The 27,569-nt window shown below is 39.1% G+C and overlaps 1 protein-coding gene across 1 annotated transcript in view; it reads right to left on the bottom strand.

Annotated features, from left to right (window-relative positions):
* Window positions 1-27,569, bottom strand: part of THRB (thyroid hormone receptor beta) — a 161,174-nt gene that overhangs the window by 106,335 nt on the left and 27,270 nt on the right. The window contains exon 2 of the mRNA XM_029961780.1: window positions 22,334-22,363. The gene's annotated coding sequence lies outside the window, so the exon portion shown is untranslated. The remainder of the gene's footprint in view (window positions 1-22,333; window positions 22,364-27,569) is intronic.

Here is a 27,569-nt window from a genome sequence, read left to right as displayed (position 1 = left end):
TAATCGCATGCAGCAGTAGGATCACATTTGAGAGTACTTAAGGGATTTAAGAAATCAATTTTAAAATAGTTTCAGCTTTTTTCAGAGACGGCAAGTAGATTAAAAGAGTGTTTATTTCAAGTAGTATAGCTAAGGTCCTACAACTCCATGTGTAGATATCCCTTAGAGAAAGAATTCCCTTCCATAGCTAAAACCAATTCTACTGTAAACAGATCAGATTAAACCAAAATGAGACATTCTGAATGTAGTATTAGATTGTCAGCATATTCCTTTGTAATTCCACAGGTATTTTGGAATGGCACAGATCAACCACAGATAAATAAAAGAAAGAGCAATTCCCAACTATGTATTTGTAACTATTTTCTCATTCCCTCACAATAATAAAGTATTCTCCCGTAAATGTCATGGAATTACAGCATCTTAGACTTCATTTTAGAAATAACAGAGATGTTTCTGGGAAAGAATACTTTTGGAAGTATTAGCAGGCTATTGTTCCGTTTATGTGTAACTTGAAAATTTTGAAATTTTAAAACTTGTAGAAGCTTTAGACTAAAGTTTCTTAATGTCATTCTACTAAGAAAAAAATAAATACAGTAGAAGCATAACTCCAAATAAAATTGCTGACATAGTCTTAAATACCAAGAAGTAGTGAAAAGTCCTGAATCTGAATTAAAAAATAAATTTTAAAAAATCAAGTTGTGATGAGATTTCTTAACCTAAGTCATTAGTTGTCTTAAAATTTGCAGCATATTATGGTTATTAAGCAGAACACATTTTTATGTGAGTGCAAAAGTTTGGGACTTTCCTCATATGACCTTCCTGGCATACTGCCAAGGCTCAGCTCTTGTTGACATTTAATCTGAACATAATCCCTGAAATCTCTGCGCCATTACTGGGTTGCATGGGAATGATTCCCTGACAACATACACGGAATTGTGCTGTAAATTTTATTTTCAGCTCATAGCTGTTCCTCTTCCTTACCAGCTGTTGCAAATTACTTGTTTGAATAAATATAAATTATCTATACCTTATTTTGTTATAGAATCATATAATACCTAAAAGATAAAACAAGTCCAACATTTCTTATTTTAGTTGTTTTTCTACTGATGGCTACCATATTGTTAAGGGAGTAAATTCCAGAAAACAAATAATGTTCAGCAGCTGATGAAAAGCCTGGGTAACGAGCTGCAGTGGCGCAAACAACCCCATTGACTCTAAACAGGAGCAAGACCACACTGCAGCAGAGGGACCAGGGTTCCAGCTGAGGGTACTCACACTTGAGACTGTGGTCTGAATGAGCAACTGCCTTTACAAAACAAGCATAGACTTAAAAGAGCTTTTTTTATATTCAAAGATGCCTCTGATCTCTGAAGCCAACTGCCTTTTTGTCATGAATGCTGTGAAAAATCAGTGTCCAAGATTTCCACATCTGTGATTTTTGGCACTTGTGCAAGGGTAGGAACTGAATAACTGATGTCTGAACAACACTAACGAAAATGAGACAACACAGCAATTTGTCCCACAGGAAAACATGGAAAAGCCTCAGAATCACTGCAATAAGTGTGGATCTCTCACTGTTTTCTGTGTGCTCAAGATTTCACAAGTATTTCCCCCCTGTATTCCCTGTAGGAAGGATCTAGGTAGGCAAAGCAGCACTGACTTTAATCTTACTAATGTAGGTCCTAAAAGCACTGAATCATACAGCAGTAAGAGCTCCAGTATGGGACGCAAAGACCTACCCATTGACCTGCATACTTAGTTCAGCAACAATCTAAGTGTCATTACAGTTCATGGGAGCTAGCGCCAGTCTACCTACATTTGCTGACATCCAATTTCTGCCTGAAGCAATTGAGACTTATTTACTGAGTGATCCCAACATTTTCCCTTTCCTATGCAAATTAAGTAAATAACGTGAAAAAGAAAGATTTATTATTCCCTGCAAAAGATGAACTCAATTTAAGAAAGTATAAAACTATGACATATAAACTCCTAATTTTCAGCAGAAAGCTTGCTTTATTCAGCAGGCTCTTCTCCCTGTGCATTAACCCCTTCCCCGAAAGACTTTTCCTACACAAAGTTGACCAAAGACCATAATTCTGTGGGAAGAGAGAAAGTGCTCTGAAGCACTCATAAAGGCTTATTTTATTACCTCTAAGTTACTTCTAATGCTAATCTCTACATACATGTAAACAAGTATCCTATTTCAAAGGTTTTCCTTCGGGTTGGGGTGCAGAGGACCTTTCAGTTCTTCTGCTCTTTAAGGAAGCTAAACTCCAACGAAAAATAGGAGCTACTTCTCCAGTCCTGTTTCCTACATCAGAGTGGCTTGATCCAACCAAGAGAGAGCCGCTCAAGTCAATGGGGAGCTGTTAATGTTTGGTTTAAGCCATGTAACAGTGAGAAATTGAGAAACATGTTTTCACCTGGCCTTCAGCCATGCACAATGCCACCACTAATGAGTGGCTGATATAACGAGACCTTTTGCAAGAGTCATATGTGAGATGAATTAACAAACACAATGCACACCTCACCCCCATCTCACAGAGGGGAAATATCATTGCAGCTTTATCATAAGTGTGTTTAGGTGTTCTGATGCCAGCCTACTGCCAAAGGAATTCACCGATAGGGAAGGGCTAGGTCTGTTTGCAATGCAGTCCTCCCTTGGGAGATGCATTTCACGGCTTCCAGCCAAAGCCTCCAAAACGCCTCCAGGGTAGCAGTTGGGCTGGAGCTGCCCCATCACGCCCTTCCACTGCAGCCAGATTTGCCTATTTTTGCAGTTGGCACCACCAAAGGCTACAAAAACCTGTAGTCAGCACAATCCCTTCCAGACTTCAGTCTCTTCAGCTAATAAATACTGAGAGCAGTGCATAGACTGGCAACAACTGTAAACATAGTTTAGATGGGAGACTCTGCACCTCTCTCAGTCTTTCTTTTTCACAACAATTTCTGTGTGACTTTTACCATCATGTCCCTCACTAGCCTCAAAAGAAAACTGCCTACCACACCAGCTTGTAAAAACATCATTTCACCTAGCACTGCCATAACAAAATCCTTTTTGTTCAGTGTTTCTAATCCCCATGATAACAGTGCTGGACACAGTGTGTCATGATGAAGAAAATAATACTGGTTTTAATATGACTCAGCAGTGGTTTCTTCCTTTGCTGCTCCAGCAGCACCTAGAACAGGCTCAGGAGCTTAAATCTTGATGCTAAATACATGCTCACTGAGTAGCCAATCCTATCATTTTCAAGACAAAAGAACAAGTCTGTGCAGCCCACAGCTACCATTGATGTACATCCTACAAACAGTACACCACATACTACCTAAATGAAAAATGCTTTCAACAGTGAGTGAGGAAGACTATGGTTTTAGTAATGTCTCCATTTGTAATTAAAAATTCAGACAAGAGGAAAAATGTCAGAAAGACAGCAATCAAGGATTATAAAGAATATTGCATATACAGGTGCACCTTGTACAAACAATTTTTGGAACACATTCAGTCAAAGCACCATCAGTGCTCAGGAATTCAATGTTCCTTTCCAACAGAGAACTGCAGATGGCTTCACAAACTAGAAGTCCCACAGAGGAAAGTAAACACTACCTATTTTCACATAAAGTGCTCCAAAGCAAGCCTGAAGAGTGAAGTTAAAAAAAAAAAAATCTATGTGTGCAAGCAAATGTAAAACTGTATGTGCAATTACCATGACCCTGTGTGATAAGTAAATATATACATACCAGAACAGTAATTACTTATCTAACTTGCTTTTGTGGGCCTGTGATGACACTGGCTTTGTGAGCTACTGCTGTATCTCTGCTTGCAAATGAGCTGCATGATGGAAGACCACTCTCTGGAAAGCTCATTCAAGCTCAGAGGGACTGGGTTTGTTGTGATGCTAGTGTGACATAAAACTTGAGTTGTGCTCCTAACCTGACTCTTATTCAAAGAGAAAAGATCTTAGCACTATGAGGTGCTGTAAACTTGAGCAGATGGCCCACAGGGAAGAGGAGGAGGTCGCTTGATGTTGTTGTGCATAACAGCACCTAGTGATGCAGTGAGGACGTAAACATTTGTATTTCAGTATCCTCTGCAAATGTTAAGCCTGAGAGAGGCTGGTCTAGTCTATAAAATGCATCAGAGGCTCAGGGAGAAAAGGCAGAGCCAGTTCAAATCCGCATCTCTACACTGTCTTCCCCCGCAAAACATTGTTACCTCTTCAATAAATGCCTGCTGAGAACAGTCCCTCTCCCACGCCATCCTGCCACAGGTGTCATCTGGGAATGCGCTAGTTGGCATGGACCAAAATCATGTCACAGAATGTGCTAGAAATTAAACAATATGGACAACCATAAGATACAAGTCCTGGCCCTGATTAACTTACTCATGCAGACAAAGCAGTGGTGGAGCAAAGCATAAGTGGAGTCTTTAAAGCCCATAGCTGTGGTTAAAATACAAACATCAGAAACAGGGCGGTACAGCAGGACCAAACACTAAGATTCCGAAGTTTAGCCCTGTAGCCACAACATGACCCAGCTAATGCCACAAGAAAGCAGGAAGCACAAAGAAGTTCCAAACACAAAGTCAAACTTTTCTCTGGAAATAAAGAGGCCAGAAGATGAGCGCTACAATAGATATCAGGGCGCTGGCAAAGGCAAAGTGTGAAATGGATCCTTTCCAGCATTCAGTTTAGGAAGACAAACACTGTTCACAAATTCACTGTAGCCCTGCTTATTTTCCAAGCTCCTTAACTCATGCCAAAGGGCCTGGACTTTCTGAACATCCTGTTCTGTTTCCTCCACCGCTAGTCTTAGTTGTCAGTACTAAATGTCTTTATTTCAGAGTCACATTTTCTATCATTTTATTCCAAACTCCTCCCTCTGTAGCTTTTGTATTTTACCTCTGGGTAAGAGTGAAGACACGCAGATTAATGAGAAGTCTGAACAGCACATTAAGTTACACCTATTGTAAGAACCCTCCTCTGTAAGCACCCCAAGGCACTGCATAAAAATAAAACTACACCAATCACATTTAAAACTGACAAAAAGCTTGCAGATAGGGGCATGCCTTGAAGCATAAAGACTGATGGTTAAATGAATTTATGATTCCCCAAAGTCTCAGAGCCACATGAACACAGACCATTTCCCTTGTCATTGCCTGCGTGCATTAGTGATCTACTTGGATGTAAAGCTAAAGAATTTTCATGATGGCCTACTGGCAGGAAAAATATTCACACCTGACAAGGACAGGAAAACAGTTCTAGTCCATGAGTAGTAGCTGGTCATTTCAGGGATTTCCTATCTGATGAGCAGCAATTCCTCCTGTGCCTCTCAAAGGTGGCTGCAGAACACATTTCTGCTCCTGTCTTTGCTCCTCCACAGCTGCGAGAAGTCCAAGGTACAAGTGGACTACAGCAGCACAGGCTTGGGCAGAGACAGGAATGTCATGTGTCACCCTACTGACTTAAGCTCCCAGATCCACTGCTCTTGGGACCCCACTAATACCACAGGAAATGATAGCAAAGACCTTGACGTGGCTGAGGTGCACCCTGGGTCTGGCTCATCCACCCGCACAGGCACACCACCTGGCCACTAGGTGTGTGGGAGAAGGTGTTTCCCTTGGTACAAGAGGGAACTGCTGCTGTCACGGAAGTGCCAGGAAGCCTGTCACATGGACACAAAACAGTCCACCTCACTGCTCTGCCATAAGACTTCCTATCTTGCTTCCTTCCTTGTCTTTCCCACGGCAGGCAAGGCTGAGACCAAAGCATGCAGTCAGAGTTACAAGGAACCAACTGGTGATCTTATTTGCCTTAAAACAACTGCATTTCTACACTGGCCAGTTCCAGTGCTCAAGCAGCCATGGGGCACAGCAGATGCTCCCACAGGAAGCTTAGATCTCAATGGTACCTTCAAAGCACCCCAGAAAGGAATATGGATGACCCTGAACTTGGTCTCAAGGTCATCAGGAGCTGCTGCTGGCTGTCAGTACCTATGTCATGAGACTGAGCAGCAAAGCTACAAGCAGCAGGCACAATCCCACTGTGCTACAATCCCCCATGCCCTCCATATAACCCTTTTATTGGAATCCTTCTGTGCAGCTCCTCATTCGTAGCTACTGGGCTGATCATGCTGTTATCTGGAAAGCATCACTCGTGTGTAAAGTTCCCATGTAACTACTTCATCTTGCCCTGCCATTTTGAGGCAGAAGTGGTTAAAGCAATACACAGGTAATCAGCTGGTCCTTGTGGAGATTTACTTCCCTTTCTTGAGATAATTCAGGAGAATAGAACTATGTGATGCACTTGCAGCCTCTTCAAACAAGTAGCATTGGAAAACAGCTGTGGCCTGCAAACCTTAACAAACAGTAGTGTGTCTTACATTACATTCAACCCTACTTTAAAATTATGTCCTTATTAACACACACACAAAAGAGGAAAAGGATGTAGCACAAATTAAAAGTGAACAGGAGGCTGCAGTTTCAATAGTGAAGTCAAGTTAAGGCCTGAGTGCCATCAAAACTTATATCTGTTCCCAATTACTTTGTGTGCAGCTGAGGTGACCACCAGCACATGAACATTCTAAAAATTGTGGAATTAAAAAAACACAATTAAAAATTCTTACGTCTGCCAACATAGTGACAATTTGTGAAGAGCATTGACTTTAGTAAGTTAGCTAAAACGGAGCTACAAATTTATGAGGGGGACAGAATAACATCAAGAAGAACATCAAGAAAGAACAGGAGGTCCTCAACAATGCTGCAATCAGATTTTGAAACCAACTTAGGCCTGTGTATTTGAAATCAACCAAACAAACAAAGCTTATGTATCAGTTAAGAAGGTCTGGACGGACAAGACTTCAGGCTCACACTGCTCAAATAAGGAACACTTTCTTTACTATCTGGCTTAGAAATCACTTGGATTCCAAAGTGGCCATCTAATGGCCAACAGGAAAGCAGAGGAACTATTTTAAGTAAGCATCACTAAAAATAAAATAGGAGATGCAATGAAAGGAAAAAAGAGAAAGTGGTCAGTGATAAATACAGTAAAAAGATTTTTCTATTTATACTTTTAAGGCTATTTATATTTGAAAGTTTTCCTTTTGAGACACTGACAGGCGGGCTTCCACATTCATCAGTCTGGAATTCATTCAACGACACAGTATTTACAGAAACATGTAAAGGTCAACAGAAATAAAAAAGACATTAAAATTAAGTTCTGTCACAATTTGGGGTTACAATTATCACTTCATATTCAAGTTCAGCCACACATAAACAAAACATTTCCCAATGTTACACTGATATGCATTTTGAATGCTCTCCATGAAATCCTGCTCCAGTAACAGGGCACATGTGAAAAAACTAATGCAACAGTTTGACATAGTCTGACACAACTTAATGTTGCCTGGAGATAAGCTCTTTCAGGTGAACTTCCTGTGTGGGCTTGATTTCCCTAACAGCTGAATCAGGAAACCAGCACAGCATCTATGATGGTAGGTCCATGGAGAACCTATACAACATCAACTCACAACAGAACAAATCTAAACGACAGAACTGAAGAGGAATCCGGAGACCCCTCAGAGCATCTTTCAGTACTTAAAGGGGGCCTAAGAGAGTTGGTGAGGGACTTTTTACAAGAACATGCAGTGGTAGGACAAGGGATGATGTCTTCAAACTGTAAGAGGGTAGGTTTAGATTGGGAAGAAGTTCTTTACTGTGAGGGTGGTGAGACAATGGAACAGGTTGAACAGAGAGACTGTGAATGCCCCATCCCCTGGAAGTGTTCAAGGTCAGCTTGACTGGGGTTCTGAGCAACCTGGTCCAGCGGAAGGTGTCCCTGCCCAAGGAAGAGGGGTTGGAACTGGATGATCTTTAAGATCCCTTCCAAACCATTCTATGATTCTATAACTGAAGAGGAAAGGATCCATGAGTGTGGGATGAGTGCTGAAAGACTGATCATATGCTGGAGGAGAACTGCCAAACTACCCTGCACAGTTTTCTCCAAAAATGTTGCATTTGGCTTTTCAGAATATAAGGCGTTTGAAAGGAAAGTGCAACTCCTCTTGCTCATCTCTAAAGTTCTTCACAAAACACCAACAGTGCATCTGGTTATGAACAGGTCACATTCATGAACTCATTTAGAAAATGTGAGCTAAGATGCATGCTGCTTCTAGTAACCTGGATGATCTAACTTTAGTTTCAGAGTCAACTGACTGCTTTCGGCTAAAATTAAAATCCGTTATTAACTTTGCTCAAGTGTCAACACTGTTTAGCTTAATTACCTAGCTTTCCTCTCTACCAGTCCCTTCCCTGATGTATTTATTAAGGAACTATCTTATTGTGCCTCAGGTTTTACTTTACTAGCCTGCTCTGCTAAGATAAAGGCTCTCAGAAACGCTTTTCTTGCTGTACCTGTTCCAGTTTGAAATCGTTCCTGAATTCAAAATTCAGAACAACACATGAAATTTGATTTTGTGCCTCTTTCTACACTGGCCATAAAATTTCCATGTCTCCATCACCTTCAAGTTACATTTATTCCATTCGAGATCCACATTTATCTTATCCATTTAGGTCTAGATATTTGCCTTGTTTTGATACAAGTTTCAAGAAGTTTTTAAAATATTTTCTGTACTTTTAAATGTTTGGGCTTTTTAGTCCAGCCAACTTAACTACCTACCAACCTCACAACCTTATTTCCTTAATTTCACAGCCTGGTCTTCTGTTGGAAGGAGTGTTATTTACGGACCTATGTTTGCTTATGCTTCTATTACATTTAAATGGAACTATCTAAATGCATGCTTCATACAAACTTACTTCGTATAATCAACTCTTCTATAATGTGCACCATGCTACATAAAAACAATATTTGAGAGCACATCAACATCTTAGTTGAGCAACATTTTTAAGAAGAAATCATATTCACTGCCTGTCACAGCTTGCACCAAAGACCGTCAATGTCCTAAGTTTCCATGGGATTGCATCTACTGAGCCATTTACAGCTGTATTTCTACAAGCAAAATAAACACGTCCAAGAATGTTGAGGCCAACTGGCACAGAAAGGTGCCATGTTAGTAAAGTCTATCCCCTTCAAAACAGGGTGGTTGCTTTCAAATTGCATACTGGGAACAATCCCAAGATAACTTTCAAACTCTACCTGGGAATAGTTCAGGTGAGTTCCTGTAAGTATAAACCAAAACTAGGCCAGCGACAGTCAACAGTAGATAAATTCAATTTCTAGGGCCTGGGAGTGCTTCTAGGCACCATTTCAGACATGCCCATTGCATGAAGACCTTTTCATGCCTGCATGACCCTGAGTTCTTCATGAGTCTTTGTACATCTTCACTAGCTTGTCACTCTCTCACCTTTCTTCTCAGAGACCACACCAGCCACAGCTTTTAGGAGACTTTTCTCTGGTTGGACATAACAATCTTCATTTTGTTCCAAAAGGGATGCTGAGATCTTTGTCTCAAGTTTCTTCTCCAGGACTGCTTTTAGCTTTATGTTCGCATAATGTTTCTTTGGTCCTAGAAAATAAAACACTGCTCTCCCCCCAGATGAACTCTGCTGACAGATGTGTCTTTTCACCTAAAGAAAACGAGTCTTCAGACACATACATCTGCATCTTCCTCGAACCGCCAGGAAACCCAGATCTTCATGGTTTCTGGGTTTCTTATTTTCCTTTTTCCCCTGATGCTGCCCAACTATCTTATACTTTCTGTCCCTAGTTCTGTAATCACATCCTTCTTCTTCCCCAGCCAAAAATCCTTACTTATCTCCATCTTATCCTCCTTCTTTTCTGGTGCCACTCTTCTTTGGTGTCATCTATTTCTCACTTTTCATTTCGAGTTCTCCATCATAACAGATCAGTCTTTCACTTGATTTCTCCACTACCAATTAGTGCCAGCCTCTACACTATGATTATAACCACATGCATCTGTGGTCAGCTCCCTCAAAGACCTCTCCCTTCCAACTACTATTTTTATATACAGCTGTGCATTCAGATCACCTCAACTGCCTTTTCTATTCCCTCGTGTCTTTAGCTCCCTGCCTTTAGCTGCATCTAAACTACTTGGATATTCTCTCTCCTGACTTCTGTCAGGTGACATTTCTATATAAAAATAGATCCTATCAGGTAACATCGAAGAAAGTAAATCTCCTTCTGTTCCTACATCCAGTCTCGGTGTCTTCTCTGCTATCCTTCATTCAGTGCTGCATCATTGCACATCCTTCCTCATCTCTGCCTTCAAGGAAAAATAAATAGCCCAGACAAAATGCATCCAGACTCTAAATTTTCATTAAATGCTGGCTTCCTCTGGCCACTGACTTTTGAAATTTTTGGCCACATTTGAAAGGCAGGTTATCTGCCCAGCCTAAATTAAGCTCTCCTAGGTGAAAAGATTTAGTTATTATCAAAGACATAAGAACTCCTTCATCTCCTTCAGCTACTAGTTTAATCCACCAAAAACTGCAAAAACTGTTCTTGCAAACAGCAGAAAACAAAAAAAAAAAGAAAAAGAGAAAGAGTAATTACAATGTAGAGCAGGAATTCTTGAGCATGAAGCTTTATTACAATATAAAGAAAAGTGGATGCCTACCTAAGTAGAAGAAAATGAAAGAAGTAGTGGGAGGAATTTCATGTCAGAGATCATAAATCCAGTTTGAGTAATCTTAATTTTCTGAGAAGAGGCTAGGTACTAACAGATGACTCCTCATGCTTAGGATATAGGAAATATAAGTTTACATGAACCTCAGATACAGAACATAATTACTGAAGTTTTCTTCAAAATTGGAGATGATTGCAGAAGCATGTGGCTAAAAAGAAAATACAGTTCAAGGATTTAACAAAGATATCTTTTTGTAAACCAAAGTACAGACTCCAACCCTTGATTATTCCCATCAAATCGTGATATCATATTAAGGACTTGTATCACACAAACTAAAATGAACTTTATTCTTTTTTTCCCTTTAAACAACACCGATTTTATAGGACAGATAATAAGGACAGAGCTTCAAAGTGCATGTGGATGTGTAGGTACAGAGCACAAAGCAGAGTGTCATCTCAAGTCTTTTATTATATAATAAAAATAGCACTTTGTTTGAGATTTGGGCACTTATCTGTCTCGCCTTCAGTGCAAGGCTTTCCTGCATATCCAGGCATGCAAGAAAGGACAAGTGATGAACAGCAGGAAAGCCTTGTGCCCCCAATGCTTTGGTTTATCTCCAGAACTCAAAATCCAGCAATACTGCTAAATGAATAAGGCACACTGAGACACAAACAGAAAGAGCATGCCAATTGCTTTCATGTAAACAAGCAACAAGGCATCAAATTTAATTGTCAATAACTGGGAGGATTTTCTAAGATGCAAATGGACAGTAAATGCAGAGTTCAAAAGGCATTCAGGGTTGGCCTAAGTGATCTAATTGCTGTTGTAAATCTGCAGTTCCTGAAAGCTATGACATCTCCTTCACTGTTGTTAAAGATTTTGGAACATCTATCCACTATAAACACTATACTAATTATAATTAATTACATTAATTTTCACTTATAATTTCCACAGAGATTCTCCTAAAATGAAGCAAGCCAAGAATACATCCAAAGAAGCATTTCCTCTGCCAAGGCACTGAACATACCTGGCCTCCTGATCTTGGAAAAAACCTATTAACATCTTTCTGGCAGATCACATTTATCTGTGGCCTCTGTTACAAAGTACAATGCAGAGTCTGCCCCATAGACCCTGTCAAAACAAACAAACAAACAAACAAACAAACAAAACCAAACAAAAACATTTTAGCTGGCTTTAAATTAGGGTAATTTTTTCCATTAACAAAAGAAGGCAAAAGTGCAGTCCCTGCCTCTGACCAGTGCTGCCATAAATATCTTTTAGAAACATGACTTAGAGTAAAACAAACAAGAGGATGTATCAGAGTAAAAGTCTACAACATTAAATCCATATTTGACATAACATGTATGGAGCTAAAAGAAAGCACAAGTCTTTCACAGTTCCTTCTAAAACTTTAGAAATCTTCCTCTGAATTCCCAGTGTTGCTTTGACTTGCTTTGAAGACTAATCCTTTGCCAGAGGTGCTGTATAATTGTTTACATCTCATCTAACCTGAAGTGGAAGTTGAAATTCAACAAATAAATATGCAAATATCTCCTAGTGATTTGTACTTGCAAAATATAACCCAAAGGTTTATTGAGATCCTATTTAACAATTTCCCAATGGACACATTTCTAGCAATGGATTAAATGCGAATATGATCAGATTTCCTGAAAGCCAATCGTAAAGGACTAGGAAATCCGCGTAAAGAAATTTCTGAACAAGATCCCTAAGATAAATCCTTTTGTTATGAAAAATATGGAAGAAGTATGGTTAACAGGGAAATGTGATAGACTGGTTTAGTATTCAGCTACTTGCCACACATTTACATCAAGGAAAAGCATTTTTCCCACCAGTGGAAGAATTTAATTACGTGGGGGGGGTACAGGAAAAAGAAAAAAAATCCATTGTGAAAGGGCTCTTTCACTGTTTTAGTCAAAGTGGATGTCTTAGAATATATCAGCTGGACAAACTGAAAATACAAAAATAAAATATGATTAAAGATAGTGTATCTTCACCTAGCAATTGGTAACTATGTGTTCCAGCCAGAGAAAACACTGGGAAAGCTACTGGAGGAGTTTTCCTTTGGCTCAGGGAACAGATGAGCAAGAGTTCTCCTAAGGCATTACTTACAAAGCCAAAAGCTGTTAAATTCAGTGGCGACTAAAGCAAGTTACAACACAGTCTGCTCCAGACTATGTGGACAGAGCCAAACTGCAGTATAATAACATTTAGGGGAAAAAGAGAGTGAGCAGAGAAAACATACCTTATGGTTTTATCCCAAGCCTGAACCAGATTCATGGAGCTGTCTCAAGCAAGTCAGAATATGGAGGCAGAAAAGGCTTTCTGCTTGAAGACTGCTCACCTAAAGAAGCACAGGTTCTATAGTGGTGTTTTCTAGTGTTTATTCAACCACGTTTTCAATTACCAAGTAATAGAGAACTTTCTTTGGAAAATTATGCCACTTGCTGTTGTCGAGGAAGACTTTTCCAGTCCAATAAATTGCATCTTTCCTGCCATGCATTCTTTCTCATTTAATTAAATTTTTCTCTATGTCACTTTACCATCCCAAGCATTTGGATCAAACAGTTTTTACAGAACTGCTTTCTCCATGCCCCATTCCTACAGAAAACCTCTCTCTTCATCTGTTCTTTTACATTTCTCCAAGTCCATGGTTCATTTTCCTTTATTTTCTCAGAATTTCAGTTAAACCACATAAAATGCATAAAGACTAGAGGGAAGTTTAAAAAGCCACTGAAGTGAAAAAACAGGCTGGAATTGTGAATTAAGGACTGTTTTTGGTCAGCTGTGCAGTTCTAGCTCATTGCATAAGCATGAGTGTAAAATCGTTCTGCAGCTTCAAATAACTCCTATTTGTATAATTTCCACTTCATTTAAGAATTTGTTGGAGCAAACTGTACTCTAAGGAAGGCAGATAAAGTTAAGAGGATCTAAATGGTTTTATACAATGGTTGCAATACTGTGTCAATCAGAACCAGGATTTAGGAACCGGTTTGGATTCTTTGTTGTGGGGGTGATGAGGCACTGGAATAGGTTGCCCAGAGATGCCCCATCCCTGGGAGTGTTAAAGGCCAGGTTGGATGGAGTTTTGAGCAACCTGGTCTAGTGAAAGGTGTCCTTGTCCAAGGTGGGGGGGTTGGAACTAGATGATCTTTAAGATCCCTTCTAACACAAGCCATTCTATGATTCTATGATCCAGTAAGAACAGGAAGTGACTTTTCTCTCTTCTGTTATTATTTTATGTTCTGTTAATTATTTTATTTCAAGGAAGCAAGGAATAATAAAATTTAAAAGTAATTATGAATGCTAGTACATTTTTACAGCAGTCTTGTGTTTAACCACAGTCTCTTCCCATACGTGAAAGCTGCAACCATAACCAACTTCTGGAAACACAGAACATCAAATCCACCCATGCAGAACAGGAATACACCAGGGTCAGCCTGCCATTTTCCCACTGAGGATAGAACTTGCTGAAAGAAGTGAACACTCCCTGTAATTTTCACTTAGCTTTTGCTGCCAGCAAAGCTGGAGCTCTTCCTATAAATCTAAGTATTTTCCAATCAGTTAGTTCTCAGAAATGGAATTTTGGACCGGAAAAAGCACAACCCCCTATCTCTCAAGAAAATCAGAGCTGGTGAACATGTGGATGGGCTAATACTGTCATTGTATTTTAAAGAGGTTGTACACTAAATTTTTTACTACCCTGTATTAAACCCACCCTGTAACTGAAAAGTAAGGCTCTCTGAGTCAGCCCCAATCAGGGGGTGAGACTAATGGTATCTATGGTTAGCATCTTAACACAAAGTCAGAAATGTCAAAACTTGTCATAACTGCTCAATAGTATTCTCTTTCTGTACCGTACATCTACTGTAACTAAAGGACTATGACAAACTGACATCCTCACAGTCAGCAAATATTCAGTACTACTTTTCCTTGGTTACAGTCAGACATGGCAGGGAACATCTTCCTTGTTTTCTGGGTGACCTTTATAGAAACCTGCTGCCTTTCGGTGAGGTGCATATGCACTTCAAGTCTCAGTTCAGAACATACAATTTCCCTCCTGAAATTGTATTATTTTACCTTTACTTCTGGGCTTTTTCTGTGATAATTATATCACAGAAGGGATGACTGGTTTCTAAATTAATTTGTGAAAGGACAATGAAAGATGCTGGTGGCTAGAAGGACGGGAATAAGTTTCTAATGGATCAAAAGAGAGAGAGCACTAATGAACAGATGTGTCCTGAAAGGTTTTCTTAAATGCAGGCATGATGACTGTCTCAAGACTGATCCATTACAAATACAGGTCTGCCCACCATGGTACCAGGGAAGAGCTCTTACTGTCTCTTGAGCAGAAAGGGAAAACAGCAGAAGAAGCCTCAGTCAGCGGTTCACATCTGAAGGAAAAATAAGGTGGACTCCATTTAGTCCTTGCTCCCTCGCAAACACAGGAGGAGCACAAAATTTAAGTGCTTGTCTCTCATCCTTCTGTCTGATTAGGATCATGGGAGCTGCAGCTTTCATAGGAAGCCCACAGGAGTTCCTGTCCTCTAAGGGCCAAACTCTGCCGCTGTGCTTGACAGAGCAGCTCAGATAAGAAATATTCCCTGCTCACAATGTTCTTTTGTACTACAAAGTGAGCCCCTGAATAAAGAGCCCAGTAGATCACATAAGATCAACGAATTAGAAACTAACCAGTAAGTGTGACTCTACTCTAGAGCCACTAGACTGTTCCTTTCAGTCATTGAGTTGGGCTGGCATGGTCGAGGCAGCTTTGTGACTGAAAAGCAAAGCATTTCAGGCTGCAATTCTTCTTCTTCTTCTTCTTTTTTTTTTTAATGTAATTGTAACTGATCTAGTTCATCATACAGCTCAAGTCGATCAAACACAGATGCTAGCTTGAAGTTAGTTTTACATTTATCTTTTTGGGTTCTTTTCCTTTTTCAGCGAGAGGGACTTTTTAACTTTGCGGTAAAGTGTTTTCTGTCAGGAACAAAATCAGCCATCAGTCCTGGCTGGCTGCACCTATAGTCCATTAAAAAAAATCTCTAGGATATACATGCATTTTACTTTGAACCTCCTCCTAGATTGCATTGCACTTACTTGAGTAAAAAGTTAGAACTCTCCCTGCCTAAGGGAACCAAAAATATTAGCACTGATTAAATATTTATTTTGTAGCAACATGAAATCTATCATGCTACAGAAAACTATTTTGAATTATATGTCTTGAGAAAGGCTGCTACTTACAGCTTTTCTTTTTACTAAGCTAAACATTAAAAAAAAAATAAAAAATTGCTGGGCCAAGAAAACTCTGTTTTGCTTTGGCAAAGCATCAGACGGCACCTTCTGGTTTGCCAACATAGGCAAAATCTTATCTAACTGTGGGATGTGCTTGGATTTACTACCTATTAGCGAAACTATTAAGAAGCACTGAAAGGTTCCAGCCCCTTTTACGTATTCGCAGTCAAATCTCATTAGCTTGCATGCTCTCAGTTTGCACACAAAAATACAGCAGTCTTTTTCCAATTCTCAGGGAAAAATTAATAGGACAGTGTTAAATCTCATATTACAAGGACTTCATCACTTTTACAGGCTACGATAAATAATTAAACTGTGCTTGTCAAATAACTGATTAGAGAACATTTTGTGCTGTGGTGTATGTTTTTACTGTTTGTTTACCTCAACTGACAAAATTAAATCACTTACAGAGTTTCCTGCACAACACTGCAAACTGAGACCCTAAACTTGGAGTGAAGAAGAGCTATGGGACTCAAAGGACAAGTGTATATAGGATGTGATTAAAGAAAGAGAACAGGATTAAAGGCATAGATGGGGAAACTGAAACAACAGAACCAAAGCTTGCTCTGAGGATGCTGCTGAATGAGAACAACCTAGAAGCAAATCTAGCTAACATCATCTAGATCTCTAACAGCTTCTACACAGGCTTTTACCCCTTACAATGAGCAAGAAAACAGAAAATGGATACATATTGCTTTGAGAGATTAGTACTTATAATATTGAGCCAACATTGACTTTCCCGACCTTTAATTTACCTTCTTATCCACATTTTCACAGTAATATATTAGTGGGGGTGGGGTGGAGGCAGGGAGAGGCTTTGACTAGTGCCAGTAGCATGGTACAGCAATCTGAAATATTCTTTCAGGGCTGAAATAGAGGCTGAAATATGTGAAAAATGGAAAAGGTCGAAAAATTAGACTAGCAACCTACCCCTCCACCACATCCGTAAGACAAGGCTATTTCTGTAATGCCAAAAGACGAACAGAACTTCTGACTCAGTGCATGTTGTCCTACCTGCCTCTCTTCTCCACAGGCAGGTCTCTGGAGCCCACTTCATCCAGTGGGACAATTCACATAGCCAAATGAAGGAGATGTAGTCAAATGAACAGCTGTCTCTCCTGCTGATGGGAATTGATCTGTTTGACCAACCTGGCAATTTTTCCAATTTACTCTTCTAAAGGTTACTCAAAACCAAAAACTATCTGGCTGTAAATCTCCTCTGGTAGCAGTCAGACATATGCTATACCAGCTTGCTGCTACCGGAGCCTCATCCGCCCTCCCAGGGCTGCAAAAACCAGCAGGATCTGCTGTCCTGAACATCATTATGATGTTCAAGTTGGATTCTGTCAACAAGACCATACACACAATTTTTTAAACGTACTAGTCACCAAAAGCCACATTTCCATTAAGCGGGAGAGAACATTCCCGATGCTCCCATTCTCTCACGGCAGCAGAATTTCCCTGAATCAACACTTTTTGCAGAGTTATGTAACAGTGAGCACAGCACGCTTGACTCTCATCTAAGCAGACACTGCGAGCAGAGTAGAAGCACCAGGGCACTTCTTTACACCAAATTGTGCTCCAAGCCAGCATGTGGATTTAAAAAATTTGAAAAATGGTGTATTTATTTCTTGGAAGAGAGCAGCAAGTTACCCAGGCAAAATCATGGATTCTTGTAGAGGGGTTAATAAGTAAACGAAGTGCAAGAAACAAGATTGAAAAGCTTTCAAATGAAGTCAAACTGAGCTTTTAAAGCAAGTGCAGTTCTTCAATACAAACAACGAATTTGGGACTACCAGTGTGCTGGAAATGCACCAAAGGAACTCCCCAGACCTCAACGTAACTCCTCCTTTCTGTAATCTGGAATGCCTTTACAGCATTGCCTGAACAGAAAGGCAGGCCAAGGAAACCCTCAGCCACAACCAAAGTCAATTCTGCAGGCTTGTGTACCACTGTCCAGTAGAGGCATTTCTTCTGTGGTAGGAAAGACTATTTTCCTTTACATTAATAATTTAGCCATGAACTTTCACACAGAAGAAAATAGCAGCAATGTGATGTCTCAAATACACTTATGTAAATACACTAATGGAGACAGCAATTTTCTTTAGTGGCACAGCCTCCTCCACTCCTTTTCAGAACTGAAGTACCCATGAAGAGTGACTCAGTGGTAGCAAAAACATGTGAAAAAAGGACATACTGAAGTTTGTTTTTAAATACTCTCCACAGTCAGTATTATGGTTATCAGGAATTTGTGAAAACCATGGGTATGTAATATATTTTCTTGAGACATGGTGCTTAAGAAACTTCATACTGAAATATCACAACTAGTGCATAGTAACCAGCTAAACATGTTTGATTCCTAACTAACCAAAGTCTTCTTTCTACTTCACCACAGCCACAAATCCCTAACCTACTAGCAAGGGTAATTAATCTCTTTTTTCTTTCTCCAACATCTTGCCCTTCCTGTCCTTTCTCTCTTTCTTAGATGTCCACGAAAGCAGATGGAACTTTCACATGGAGAGACACACTCTTACTTAACTATCTTACTTTGGGTTATCAAACACAAGGGTGTTTCTTTTCTCTACTTTAGTTTTCCTATTGCTTTAGTCTAATAATTTTTCCAATTCAGGTTTAGACCACCCTGTGTAAACCATATGTACACATTAGTCTGAAGAGGGAGAGCAGTAGGGATGGTCAGGTACCAAGTGCCCAACACTTGCTGTCAGGTTGGGTATCAGGTATACTGGAACACAAAATCCTCTGATATGCCTGTGCTCACCCTTGAATTACCCTGGATAATTTTACAGAAGAGCTTTTTTACAGGTCTTTCTACATAGCCAGAATTACACGAAACTCCCCTGAATAATTTTTTATGCACACATATAGCCAGCACAACTCTTAGCTGTTCTCCCTGTCATGCTGCTGCGGAGTTACACTGAACATTCCTGTAAGAGAAGCTATGCAACCTAAGTGCAGTAGGGTGACATAATTCTGAGCTCAAGTTGATGGATTTTTCCATTGTAAGATTTTGCACAGTAACTCCTAATTAATTTTGAACACTGAAATTAATGAGCTTATCAAAGTAACAAGAAAGACCCACTGCTATCCTTGGTTCACCACAGTGTTTTGTGTTTCTTCTGGTATAAAATTACTTTTTGACCAACCATTTTAATCTATTTTCTGTTAAGAAGATTTTGCCTCTTACCCAGTAAGACAAGGATGCAGCTGAAGCTGCAGCTGAAGAGAACTGAAAAATTACTATCCTCCACTCTCTCTCAGTAGTCCATGCAGGTCCCAGAGCAAACATATAAGTTACTACTTCCTCAGTTTTGGGGAAAGCAGATTATTTTATATTAGGAATTCTACAAAACTGGTTAAAAATATACCCTGCCCTTTCTACTCATATGGATATTAAGACTGGCTATAGAAGATCTTATGTGAAAGACAACAGCATTATGCTCACTGAATAACTGAGCAAAATTCTGAATTCATTCAGGACCTTACTTGTATCACAGAAGGGATTCAATATGCATCACAGAAAAATTATTACTTTTCATTGAACTCAATACAAAGCAAGTTACTAAGTAAATCAGGTGAAATGTTAGATTATGCAGAAGGATGTGTCTATGGACTGATCAGATAAGAACAGAAACTGGCTCAGGACTGGTCTATATGACTGGAGCACACAAAAACTGCAAGGTCAGCAGCACTGAGTATCCACCACTGCGTCTCTGCAAGGATCTGCTCAAAGACTTTTCAACCTTTCACTGCCAAAACAAGAGTGACCTGCTCCAGCTCTGATTTTAGAAATTCTGTGGCTGCCTGTACCACATAAGAGCCTTTGTTGGTGGAGATGTGGATTTAAAAGGCCTGAAGGAATTCTTATGATAATCTGGTCTGACTTCCTGCCTGGCACTGCCCATAATACCTCACGCAGCAATTTCTTTACAAAGCACAAGAACTTGTAACTCTACTAGAAGATATTTCAGAAGGAGATCTAATCTTGATTTAATTAGTCCAAGTGATCTACCGCATTCCTTTCTAAGCTTTTCCAGTGGTTAATTACACCCACAGTATCATAATTCCAGTGTGAACTCCTCTTCCTTATCTTGCCATGTTTTTGTCTGTTGGAGCCTATTCTATCACCCTACACTGATATTTTTAGATACTAACCACATTACACCTCAAAATTCTCTTACCTGAGATTAATAGTTTGCCTGCTTGGCAAATCAAAACAGGGATTCCTGAATCCAACATACAGCAGCTGCAGTGGAGTAGTATGTAGTACTTGACTACAGAGACTAAAAGAGAAAATTCAATTCAAGTGCAAAGGAAAGGCACCAAGCATCTTCTTTAACAAGCTTTTCCAGCTTTCACAGCACTCACCCACTTTTAGGACCCAGAAATCTGGGATAAATAGCACCACGATCTGCATAGCTTCATTTTTAACCTAACTGATAAATTCTAGCTCAAACAGGATCAGTAGTTACTAAATACTATAGTTAATTCATAAATAAAAAGTTTGTTGATGGATGGTGGTTTTCTACTACCCATATGTCAAATCACACAAAAATTATGCTAACAGAATTACCTGGTACTTCTCTAGGCACTGCCAAGGCAGAAATCCAGGAGTGACCAATATATACCTCAAATACTTCCAGCTGTGATTCTAGTAAACAAAATAAGTAAATTTCCACTACTGCCGTCACGCCATATTACTTGGGCATATTACTTAGATATTTATATTACTGTGGCATTCAGAGGCTCCACATAAGACACTCTTGTGTTAGGCGATCAACTACAAACACAGCAAGTTTAATTCATTTTTGCAATGTTTGCCCAGTTCTTGTATGACTGAATCCTGGTAAGGAGACAGAAGGAGGACTTGTGTCCTCCCTGGATCACAGATGCTGATGAGCTCAGTATACAAAGACTGCTTAGAACTAGAATTTCTTCTGGCATTTGCTAAATCCCTGTACTACCCATGTGGTTCTCAACACATTATAAAGTTCCTTAGCTTCCTTAGCCTTATTCCAGAAAGGTTTTCAGTCCTTCACACTAATTTGGTACAAAGAGCAGCATCTGGCCGTCTAGGACATATACCATATATGCACACATCTTTGCAAACTCTCCATGTACTAATACAAAGTAAGAACTGCAAAGCTAGATAGTCTGCTATTTACAACATCATTTGTCATGACACCTCATTACTTTTTCACAACACTACTGTTTTCTCCATTAATATTTCACATTTCTACTCACTTGTGGTTTCTAACAGTTTACATTTTGCATAGCTTAACTGCTTTTTTTTTTAGCCTTCCTCTTCCCTATTTCAAGGATATCCCTTTGCAAATCAGGAACACAGTTTACGTAGATGTATCAACTTCTACTGGTTTAAGATGTCAAGGTTTTAGAAACATTCCTTTTAAACACACTTTCATTTGGAAGGCTTTTGACTTAAAACAGATGCACGAAATCCAGCTAAAAACTCTGCAAACTTTTACTTTAACCACCGATAAAAAAACAAAACAGGCAAATACAGGAGGAAAGGACAACACTAACCAACAACGCTCCCCTTCCTTGGTAACCTCTGAATGGCTATTAAAATTGAAACTATTACCTGTGACTGAAAAGCAATTATATATTTCTGTAATGCTCTGAATAGGTTCATTCTACAGCTGCCTGTCAGAACAACTTTCTATCATATGCCTAGTTATGTTATTTGACATAGATGCTTCATTTTCTAGAAAACACACTACATGAATGTCCTCACTAGCATCTTCACTAGCAGTGGACAAAAGGAAAAGATAAACCCAATTTTTTAACATCCCTTGCAGTTGGTAATATTTTGAAAGACCTTCTTCTGCCTTTTGGCCATCTAGCAGATGCATACAGAATCCATTTCCAGAATGCAGCCTGAATTATATTAGATATAACAGGAAATATTCACTGCTAGAAGAATTCACCCCTCCTTTATTTATTTAACTATGTAACTCATAAACTCCTACCAGCACATCTCAAAACCCAAAAATCTATGACCCAAAAATCTATTTTAACAGCATATACTCTAAAATTTCATTTTCAAACTGCAAAAAAAGTGAAGATTTTCACTGACTGAGAAGTGAAAACTATAACATCTGCTGAAAAATAATTACCTGTAAATTCCTTATAGGTAAAAAGTTTTCAAATCTATGTAAGTATCTTATTTTGTTTAAAAGACCAAAGAGTAGCTTAGTAACAACAACAAAAAAAAGTTCAGTGTTAGACTCATTCTTTGATACTGCATCCTTTCCTATTTGTGCTTTGACATACTGACCCACACTATGTCTAGGGTCTACTCTGAAATGCCGAGCATATTTGTTAAAATTACCTCAAATTAACTTGAATATCTTACTAAAGTTGAATTAAAAAAAATTCTTACCTTATTAGAGCTTCATTTTCTGTTCATTCACTGAAAAGAGTAAAGAAATCTGTATTAAAGATCCATTTGATAAGAAGTACTTTATTAAGTTATTATTTTAGTTTCACTTCAATTAACACCAAAACTATGGAGTTCTTTTTAAATAACTGGAATAAGTCTCCATTATTTTGGAGAGCTGATCATTCTCAATACTCTGGGGTGGAGGCCTTTATTTACTTGCCATCTTACTATGCTGAAAAAAACATTTAAAATGCTTTGAGAATATCAATACAAACAACTGATCTCACCAATTCATCATCCAAACTGCAGGCTGATTAGGCACACTTGATAGGTTTATTTTCACTGCAAGCTGTATTTTATGACCAGCATTTGTATTGCCATTATTTTTATTGGACATTTCATATTTTTTATTATAAGATGGGTTTACATAGCAGTATGCCCATTCACAGAGTTTCCCAGCCTGGAAAGTTTTTTTAAAAGTAGCTATTTTCTGCCTAACTCCCAAACACGTAAGGTCAGTGGTGGTTTAGAAGAATGAAAGCATCAAACCATTTCATTAAACACCTGCTTCAGCTAAGCCACTCTATATGACACATTTGTCAACAACTTACCAACGTACATGGTAAAATCAAAAAACCCAAAAAAAGCTTTAAGACTATTCTGAAAAAGTTCAGGCATGACTCAGAACAATCAATGAATGTTGAGGCCTGCACAAATATTAATTAACCTTTCATTTTCTTGTGAGTTTTGTTCAGTCCTTTACAACTGGGGAGAACTATTTGCAGGCATCGGTGTTATAATTGGGAATTGGATTCTGGTAATTCTGAAGCAAATGGGTATTTTTGCCACTAATGTATGCAAGAACAAAATCACAGTTTTTCTTATTTCATTTTCTAAATTAGCATAATACACAGCATGAAATAGAAAACAAAAAGCCAAGTCTAATAAAATCTGACAATTATTAGTAGTATTTGTTGTAAAGCAGAGAAAATCATGCTGAGTCACAGGCGAAGCATCTCAACCTCTAGCACTTTCTGTACACTTCATTAGCCATCAGTCAGTATGGTTAGAGATTTACAGATGAAGGGAAAACAAGGAGAGACCTTGTTCATCTTTGCCAAGGACGAATTCGAAGCTTGACCTCAAAGCATGTGATCAACACAATGGTTGAAGAGATTAATTCTTTGCTCTGCAATGAAAATACTGTGATTTGAGGGACAGAGGGGTTAATAATAGTCTTCTAGAAATGAATCTGTCAATCTGAGGGAAGCGAAGCTTAAGTCAATAGCAGAAGTGCCTCTTCCCTCAATTTACAGTATGGTCACCTGATATCTTATGAGAGACCCACCAAATGAGACTATTTCAGAAATGTAACAGGTGAGCTGAAAGAGGGACATTCCTGGAGTGCAGAAAATCATGAGATAAATGACCCGTTTCGAGAAAAGGCATGAGATCCCATTTTTATGAGTCAGCTCATGAGAGCTGATTGACATTTACAATGTCTGATTTCCCATAACGGAGTATCTGCACATGTGCACCTTTAAAGGAAAAAGAATAACTGTAAGGTCATTTAATTACTTAGTAAAATATATAAAACCCTCATGGGTTTAATTTTCTACAGCTCCTTCTAATAATCAGCTATTAAAAACATTCATCAGCACCAGATTCGTTCACATTTACCTATCTGGCTTTAGGTGTGGGTAACCCACAAGAGGCAATTTAAGAAAGATTTTGCTGTAATCAAGGGACAGAATCAGTAGGTATTTTATCACTGGATGCTACGAAGGGTTTCAATAGGATTGAGTGGGATTTATTACAGCACGGGCTAAATCCTTCTTACTTTTCTCATGCAAAACACCCATTGAAGCAAGACAGAGTGCAACTGAGGACATATTAAATCTCTGATTCTTTATTACTCACCTGCCACAATACTACAGTGGTCCACAGCACAAAATTTATGGGACCAGAATGGTTCTTTCTGGGAAGGGAAAGGAGTATCTTACAGGAGAGTCTGTTTTAATCATAAAGCAGGTACAGAGGGAAGTCTGAAGAAGACTAAAAGTCATTCTGGACTTGTGACAAGATCCACAGCTTTTAAAGCACAGTATTTCCATGCTACAAACACAGCACAAGCCGCTTTGAAGCATATTTAGTGCATCCTACATACTTTTAAAGAAGAATGAAAGCTTACTTTGGCAGGGTTTGTGACTCCCATAAAGAAAAAACCCCTAGCATGCTTCAAGAAACGATTTGCATAAGTTTTCCTTATCTGATCTAGCTGTTGATAACAGGACAAGCTATAATGAGGGCCATCAGCACCTCCCATCATAGGTTCTCACGTGCCCTGTTGCCTCTCTAGCTTGATGGTCTCAGCAGACATTTGCTCATGAGGACCCACTACTGTTCTCCATCAGGTAGCAGGAAGCTTCTGTCTTCAGATGATCTGGCTTCTACCCAAGTGGAGATAACCCCCAGCCCAATGTGCCCAAAACCACAGTGGGTAAGTGAGGCTCCAAGAGTTCAATGGTCCCTGCAGAAGACTTGTCCGGTTTCCTGTTTATCCACCTCTGACACCTTCGCAAAGAGTTTCACTCTTTCAAAAGTGTGGGCTCTACACTTTCAAATAAAAATACGATACTTCCTGTTTATTGCTTGTACTTCATGCTTAATGCCTCCTTGCTTAGATGGAGGGGGAGAGCATTACCAAAAAAAAAAAAAAAATCAAGACATTTTCGTTGCAATATTCAGATGTGTCATTTTTCTAAGCATATGCCTCTTTACAGTAAAATCTATACTTGCTGCCAGTCACCAAATGTGTTAACTCTGGACAGACTCTGGAAGGATTCTAGCAGACTGCCTCAAAGGCACATCAGTACCATTAAGTTAAACTAAGCAGACAACTGTCCACACTCAGTGAAAACAGGCTGTGTAAATTCAACAAGGTATTTACCACTGTCCTTTGAATTCAGGTAAAAAAAAAATAAATAAAATCTTTCTGCAAGCTCCATCTTTTTCAGAACAACTTCTCATGAACCAATCTTGTAAATACTGAAACTAACACTAAAAAAATCTACTGACAGAGATTGCTTTTATGATGTACCTTGCTATTGATGCTATTCATGATTTTTCTCAAAGAAGATTCACCACTGACTCATCGGACCACAGAAAATCAATATTGCCAAAACAATTGGACAGCAGAATAAATTTCCTCCTTTGCCACATTTAGAAAATTCCTGACTGCGTGGAGTTGTACACATAAAAATGTTCCTTTTTGTTTCAGTCATCATTATTTCACCTCTTCTGTTTAGTGGAAACTGCAAAACTGAAGATACAGAAAGACATCTTGCCATTAACTAAAATAGGGGGTTGATCCCTATAATGAATACACCCAATTAGCTAAAACAAGTTATTTCCAAATGATCCAGCACTTATCCAGTATGCAGTAGGAGAAAAGACATCCAGGTGCACTTGAGAAAATTTAAACTACATATTCTGCCTACGTCTTTGAGCAGATATCAGATCAGGAATGAGAGCACTATTTTTCTTCTTAACATTTTCTTCTTATCCAGCAAAATCCTATTCATCCTATTAAGACTTATTTTCAGGCTCCTGACACCCATCACAGACATCTTCATTTAGAAAAAAAACAACCTAAAGTTACCAAAAGACGAAAATCTATTCACTTCTCTAGACCGATTCACAACCACCCAGAATTTGTTTCAGTTTACTTTTGTAGCCCCTGCAGAATCCTCTGACGTGCAGTGGTCCACAAAGAGACTGACTGAGCAAAGTAACTACAATTTCCTTTTTCACAAAAGATGACAAAAAGCCACCCAGACCTGAAAAAGCCACAGAGTTCTCATTCCCTCAGCGCCAAGGAAGGAAAAAGAAAGGGGTGGGGAACCAACAATCCTGACTAGGAGATAAATTCATTCTTAAAGACATACCAGTAAGTTTGGTTTTCAGTTCTGCTGTTTAGAAGCTCCCAGTAAGAATTAAAATGCATGTGAGGGGGGAAAAAGAAAAAAAAAATCAGAGAAAATCTCACTGACCTCCCTCAGCAAAGCTCTTCCTCAAGATGCAATGAACTCTGCTGGCACAGAAAGGTAACTTAATTCTTCCTGCCACACCAGTCTTGACTCAAGGCCATTTGATTTCACAGTTCCAGTACTTGCAGTAGTTAGCAAGTTGTGCCATGCACTCTGTAGAGTGAAAAGCCATGACTGCAGCATGCCAAAGCCTAATCTGTGACAGGCATTCTCATTTCTGGAGCTCTGCAAAGCATGCCTTGGACTGGGCAGTGCTGCAAGGCAGCAGACAGGCCTGTGTGCATAGCCTAAACTCTGAGACCTAGGGATGCATCCTGAGAATGTTTACTACCAGTACAATGCTAATCACAATCGTGATGCGGGTATATGCTCTCTGCAGGATAAAAGAGTAGAAGAAAGCCAGTGTTTAGATTGGACAGCAAAGACAAGATCATAGCTGGAAGGCAGAAAACTCATAAAATAGTTCCAGATAAAGCATACATACAGATTAAAAATTAACCACTGTTGCCAAAAAAAACGCACATAACCCCACCCACAGCTATACATGCCTATGTATGACTGCCAAATGCAAGAGGAATATGTGCTCTGTGCCCTGCTGCCCCATCACCATGACCAGTCACAGAGCCACCATCTCACATCTGTCCTGCTCCCCAAGAAAATGCCCAAAAAAGCATCACTATTTATTATTGCTCTTAATGACTGGTTGTCCTAGAAATCAGGAACTTCAATGATTTTTTGGAAGCTAGTCCTTCTTCTGGGTCTAAGAAGTCCTAAATTTTAGCCAGGTAGCTTGGCCCAACTGTGCAGAGGTGAAATAATGAGGAAACAAAAATCACCATTGCTACTGCTGTATGCTTGTTGAGACCATTCTAGAGAATAAAAACTCACAGCTGCTTTACCGAAAATGCTACAAATAAGCTGTCCAGAAGCTATTATCTTCTCCAGTAAATGATGAGTCCACAGACAGTAATGTCTGCAGTCCTGTTTTGCCAGCATTTCCATTACAATTCTCTGTTTTAATGAAGAATTAACAAGATTAAAATACACTTTGGCAAGTACACCTTCAAGTTCTATTACAGTACATTGTATTAACATTATCAATGTTAATGCCATAATTCTCCTTGACTTCAAAAAGGACAAAGATAAATTAATTTACTTTTAAAATAAAAACTGTACCAAACATAATT

Source organism: Manacus vitellinus, unplaced genomic scaffold, assembly GCF_001715985.3.
Source record: "Manacus vitellinus isolate BGI_N305 unplaced genomic scaffold, ASM171598v3 scaffold_3_pilon, whole genome shotgun sequence".
Classification (NCBI taxonomy): Eukaryota; Metazoa; Chordata; class Aves; order Passeriformes; family Pipridae; genus Manacus; species Manacus vitellinus.
Note: the sequence above shows the minus strand (reverse complement) of the source record. Positions and strands in the feature narration are given on the sequence as shown.